The 6,676-nt window shown below is 39.8% G+C and overlaps 1 protein-coding gene across 1 annotated transcript in view; it reads right to left on the minus strand.

Annotated features, from left to right (window-relative positions):
• NEURL1 (neuralized E3 ubiquitin protein ligase 1) overlaps positions 1-6,676 on the minus strand; it is a 75,043-nt gene that overhangs the window by 43,472 nt on the left and 24,895 nt on the right. The window lies entirely within an intron of this gene.

Raw genomic sequence — 6,676 nt, forward strand, 5'->3', positions numbered from 1 at the left:
TACATAACCCGCCTAACACTTGACTTTGACCACTTCTCACCCGGACGCTATGAAAGCCTCCTAAGTGGCCCACCCACCTTTGAGTTCTCTCCGCAATCCTTCCTATACAAACCATGCTACTTCCCTACTCAAGAACCTTCACTTGTTTCTTATTTCTTACACCATCAAGTTTAATTTCCCCCAGCCTTTCTTTACAGGCACTGCTGACTTTGACCTGCCCCACAGGCCAACTCTGGCAGAAGACTGAAAAACATCCCTGTTGTTTCACTTACATCCCTGGAGAGTTTCCCCATGGGGGACAATACTGGCTATCTGCAGGGCAGAAATGATTGGCATGGCCTGTGACCAGTGAACACTGAAGCTACCCTAAATCTGATTACTAGCTCCACCCATTTCTACAGATGCTCCTCAATGTCACAGCTTCCCTCAGTCTCCCCTTCCTTTACCCTTCAATGGAATATATACCAAGAGAAATACATTCCACATACAAACAACCCTCCAACAACAAGAAGTGAATTCTCTCAAAGATTGTTATAATAATGAAAATTATTATTATCCATGCAACAATCTGAAGAGGAGGGTGATAGAGGTGAAGATGATTATAAAGATGAAGGAAACAGTAGTACTGATAAAGTAAGTAGGAAGAGAAAAGCAGGAATAAAAAATACTGTAACAGTATGATCTCAATGACATAAATATATATGCAGAAGAACTTGGGACACCTGGGTGGCTCAGTCAGTTAAGTGGCTGCCTTCGGCTCAGGTCATGATCCTGGGGTCCTGGGATCGAGTCTCGTGTCGGGCTCCCTGCTCCACGGGGAGCCTGCTTCTCCCTCTCCCTCTGCTGCTCCCTCTGCTCGAGCTCTCTCTCTCTCTCTCTCAAGAAAAAAAAAAAAAAAAGAACTGACTTCCCCTTGACCCACTGCCATATTAACCAAATTCCTTTAGAAATTGTATTTGGTTGTTAATTACAAAAACCAGAAATAACATGGATTTTTAAACACTGAAGGTGTTTTCTCTCACATAGAAGCAGTCTGTAAGGCTAGTATATCAGTTCTGCAGTCATCAGGGAACTAGGCTTCTTTCATCTTTCTACCTCACCATTCTACATGACACTTCAAGTTTGCTTCATGATCCAGGATAGCTGCTGACGCTCCAGCCACCTTGTCCACATTCCAAGCAGGAAGCAGGAAGATCATGGAAAACCAAAATCAAAGGACCTACACCAGCCATCTGCCCCTCTTTAAAGGAACCTTATTCGAAGTCTGCCCAACAATTCAAATTTACACTCATTGACCAGAATGTAGTCACATGACTACCCCATGCTGCAAGGGAAGCAGGGATATGTAGTCTTTTCATTGGACACACCACCATCTCAAATAAAAACAGGGTCCTCGGCCATTATGATGAGCCCTACTCCCTCTGGAAAACATTATGAATGACGCCCACAGCACACAGACTCTTCAAAACAGGTGGGGGTCTTTCCTGGTATCCTTCTGCTCCCCCCAACTGAACTGTATGCTCAATATGAGCAGATGTGTTGTCCCTGAACTTGTTTTGACAGGTTGGTATGCCAGGAAACTCTGTAATGTATTTAAATATTACATAAAAAGTATCAAAAGCCTCTTTAAAGAGAATGAAAAGACAAGTCAGAGACTGGGTACGGTCTCTGCAATGACTGCAAAGTACATATTTAATAGAGAATCCAAAACATATACAGAAGTCTCAAAACTCAAAAATAAGAAAACAAACAACCCAATAAGAAGTAATGGGCCAATGAGAAAGAAGGAACCCCTGCTTTTTGTGATAAGTTGGATGAACCTTGAGAGCATTATGCTAAGTGAAATAAGTCAGACAGAAACAAAATACAGTACTGTATGATATTACTTATATGTAGAATCTAAAACAGTCAAACTCAAAGAAACAGAGAGTAGAAGTGGTGATTACCAGGGGGTGGGAAAGCAGGGGAAATGAGGAGATATTGGTGAATACAAGCTTCCACTTATAAGATCAACAGGTTTGGGGATCTAAGGTACAGCATGGTGCTTATGGTTGATAATACTGTGTTATATACCCGAATGTTGCTAAGAGAGTAAATATTAAATGTCCTCACCACAAAAAAGAAATGGTAACTATGTGATGGGATGGTGGTGCTAGCTAATGCTAGGGTGGTAATCATTTTACAATATATAAATGTATCAAATCAACACATTGTATACCTTAAACTTATACAATGTTATATGTCAATTATATTTCAATAACACTGGGGAAAATTTCAGCAGGTTCTTCACCAAAGTAGATACACAGATGGCAATTAAGCATATGAAAACAATGTTCAAAATAATTCATCTTTAGGGAAATGCCAATTAAAGACCTGGTGAGATACCACTACACATCTATTAGAATGGCCAAAATTAAAATGACTGACCATACCAAGTGGTGGTGAGGATGCAGAGAAATTAGAACTGTCATACTCTGCTGGTGAAAATATAAATGGAACAACTATTTTTTTTGTCGGTTTATTTTATGCTAAACACACGCCTACCGTATGATCCGGCCATTCCATTCCTAGGTATTTACCCCAAAGAAAAGGAAATGCATGTCCATACATAGACTTTATGCAAAAGTTCTTAGCAACTTGATTTGTAACAGCATAAAACTGAAAACAACCCAAGTGTCCATCCACAGGTGAACAGATAAACAAATTGTACATACATACATGGAGTACCACTAAGCAATAATAAAAAAATGAATTATTAATACACACCACAATATGAACGAGTATTAAAATAAGTGAGTGGAAGAAGCCAGAGGGACAAGAGTGTACATGCTCTACGATTCCATTTATACAGAACTCCTTAAAAAGGCGTCTTAACCTACAGTGACAGAGAACCAATCGGCGGTTACTTCAGTATGGGGCAGGGAGAGCGAGGAGTAAGGCAGCAGGTTATAAAAGGCACAAGAGAAGTTTTGAGGGTGATGGAAACTTTAGCGGGATGGTGCTGATGGTCTCAGATATACATGTCTGTCAAAACACATCAAATGATACACTATAAATATGTGTAGTGTATTGCATGTCAATTATACTTCAATAAAGCTACTTTTTAAAATCCATTAAATATGGGTGTGAGAGGCGGGGATGAGGAAAGAAAATTATAGGGTTTTTGGTGAAAACTAAGTTGAATCAATTCCTCAAAAAATTAAAAACAGAATTACCATATGATCCAACAATCCCACTTCTGGGTACACACCCAAAAGAACTGAAAGCAAAGTCTCAAAACACATATTTGTGCACCTGTGTTCATAGATGCATTATTTACAACAGCCAAAAGATAGAAACAACATTAAGTGTCCATTGACAGGTGAATGGATAGACAAAATGTGATATACAAAGAGACAAATACACACATAATGGAATATTATTCAGCCTTAAATAAGGAAATTCTGGTTCCCGCTACAACACGGATGAACACTGAGGGCAATAATGCTGAGTGAAAAAAGCCAGTTTTGAAAGGACAAATACCATATAATTCCACTTACATGAGGTACCTAGAGTAGTCAAACACAGAGAGACTGGAAATAAAATGACGGTTGCCAGGGGCTGGAGGCAGGGGGAATGAGGAGTTAGTGTTTAATGGGTACAGAGTTTCAGTTTGGGAAAATGAAAAAAGTTCTGGAGATGGACGGTGGTGATGTTGCAAAACAATGCGAATGTACTCAATGTCAGTATACTGCACACCTAAAAATGGTTAGCAAAACAAAAACAAGGTTGAATGCTTTGAAAGGGTGCTCTAAAAGCTAGTCCCCCCAAAAATGCTGTCAAATTATACACAGAAAAAACAAGTGCAAAATACTATCCAAAAAAATTAATCAGACAATCCCATCAAAAAGAACAAAATACTTTGGGATAAATTTAACCAAGGAGGTGAAAGATCAGTACACTGAAAACTGTAAGACACTGGTGAAAGAAATTAAAGAAGACACAAATAAATGGAAAGATATCTCATGTTCATGGACTGGAAGAATCAATATTGTCACAATGTCCATACTACCCAAAGCAATCTACAGATTCAAGGCAATTCCTATCAAAATTCCAATGTTATTTTTCACAGAAATAGAGAAACAATCCTAAAATTCATATGGAACCATAAAAGACCCTGAAAAATCAAAGCAATCTTGAGCAAGAAGAACAAAGCTAGAGGCATCACCCTTCCTGACTTCAAATTATAATGCTATAGTAATCAAAATACTCTAGTACTGGCATAAAACAGACATATAGACCAATGGAATAGAAAATAGAGCCCACAAATGAATCCAAGCATTTATGATCAACCGATCTTTGTCAAGGGTGCCAAGAACACACAATGGGGAAAGAAGAGCCTCTGCAGTAAATGGTACTGAGAAAACTGGATGTCTACATGCAGAATTATGAAGTTGGACCACACACCACACTGGATACAAAAATCAACTCAAAATGGATTAAAGACTTAAACGTAAAACCTGAAACTATAAAAGTGCTGGAAGGAAACCATAGGGGGAAAGCTTTACGTTGGTCTTGATGATTTTTTGGCTATGATTCCAAAAACACAGGCAACAAAAACAAAAATAGACAAGTGGGACTGCATCAAACTAAAAAGAAACTGCCCAGCAAAGGAAGCAACCAACAGAGTGAAGAGACAACCTACAGATGGGAGAAAATATTCGCAAACCATACATCTGATAAGGGGTTAACATCCAAAATATACAAGAAACTCAAACAACTCAATAGCAAAAAAAAAAAAGAACAAAACAACAACAAATAACGATTTTTTTAAAAAAATGAGCAAAGGACCTGAGTAGTCATTTTTCCAAAGAAGACATGCAAATGGCCAACAAGAAAATGAAAAGGTGCTCAACATCACTCATCATCAGGGAAATGCAAACCAAAACCACAATGAGATATCACCTCACACCTGTCAGATGGCTATTCTCAAAAAGACTAGAGATAACAAGTGCCAGCAAGAACATGGAAAAAGGGGACCTGTTGAACAATGCTGGTGGGAATGTACATCCATTATTTAAAAAAAAAAAAAAAGTACAGAAGTTCCTCAAAAAATTAAAAGCAGAGGGCGCCTGGGTGGCTCAGTTGGTTAAGCGACTGCCTTCGGCTCAGGTCATGATCCTGGAGTCCCGGGATCGGGTCCCACATCGGGCTCCCTGCTCAGGAGGGAGTCTGCTTCTCCCTCTGACCCTCTTCCCTCTCGTGCTCTCTATCTCTCATTCTCTCTCTCTCAAATAAATAAACAAAATCTTTAAAAAAAAATTAAAAGCAGAACTACCACGTGACTCGGCAGTCCCACTTCTGAGGGAAATAAAATCACTATCTCGAAGAGATACCTGCGCTCCCATATTCACTTTAGCACTATTCACAACAGCCAAGATACGGAAAGAGCCTGACTGTCCATCTACAGATGAATGGATAAAGAAGATGTGGTATATATACAAAATGAAGTATTATTCAGCCTTAAGAAGGAAGGAAATTCTGCCATTTGGGACAACATGGATGAACCCAGAGGACATTATGCTAAGTAAAAGAAGCCAGAGAAAGACAAGTCCTGCATGATCTTACTTATATATAAAATCTAAAAAAGTCAAATTCATAAAAGCAGAGAGCAGAATAGTAGTTGTCAGAGGCTGAGGGGTGGGGGAAATGGAGAGATGTTGGCCAAGGGTATATTACTCACAATAATTTAGGCAATAAACTGTTTTTAAAGCATCTGTTGCTGGTGATGATAGAATTTAAAATGGTGACCAAGGGGTACCTGGGTGACTTAGTCGGTTAAGTGTCTGACTCTTGATCTCAGCTCAGATCTTGATCTCAGGGTCGTGAGTTTGAGCCCCGCGTCAAGCCCCATGATAGGCTCCATGCATGGAGCCTATTAACAATAAATAAAAAATAAAACGGCGACCAAAACGATGAGAAGGATGCAGTGTGATGTCTGAGACAGGGGGTCCAAAACCACAGGCATGCTCAAGGAGGGTTTAAGGTCCTCTAGATGAGTCCTTACAGGGTTCTCTGATCTCTATGGAGGGGAACCAGACCTACCCAGCCTCCAGAGGCATGCGAGTTGGAGCCTTGTCACTGACTCCCAGGGGCTCCCAGTAAGGGCAGTGAGTTCAGGATTTGCTTGAATTTCATCCACTGTCATTATGCACTTTTGAACACCCAGCCCTGTCTTGGGCACTGAGGGGAAAAATTAAGAGAAGGAAAAGGAATTTAACCTTTATTAAGCACCAGGCACAACCACTGGCCATTATATATCAAGAATCTCATTTATTCCTCAATACAGCTTGCCAAAGCAGGGGGTTGACTCTGTTGACCGCCCTCTCTTGGGGGATGGGGCAGGGATATAAAAGTTCATTTAAAAAAAAAAGTTTAAAGTATAAAAGCACCACATGCTTATTATTTAGAAACAAATAAAACCATACCAATTAGTGTGGAGTAAAAATAAAAGCAGCCCATTCGTCCACACCACTCCACCCCCAGCCTATTCTCCAGAGATGCCACTGGTAACAGCTGGGAGGGCATCCATTCAGCCTTGGTCTGTGTTTGTACAAAGAAAATATGGATGGGCGATGAACAGATGCATGGATAGATAGATAGATAGATAGATAGATAGATAGATAGATAGATAGAT

The sequence above is a fragment of the Callorhinus ursinus genome, unplaced genomic scaffold (assembly GCF_003265705.2).
Source record: "Callorhinus ursinus isolate GAN/ISIS: 27379988/994484 unplaced genomic scaffold, GSC_fseal_2.0 scaffold20, whole genome shotgun sequence".
Taxonomy (NCBI): Eukaryota; Metazoa; Chordata; class Mammalia; order Carnivora; family Otariidae; genus Callorhinus; species Callorhinus ursinus.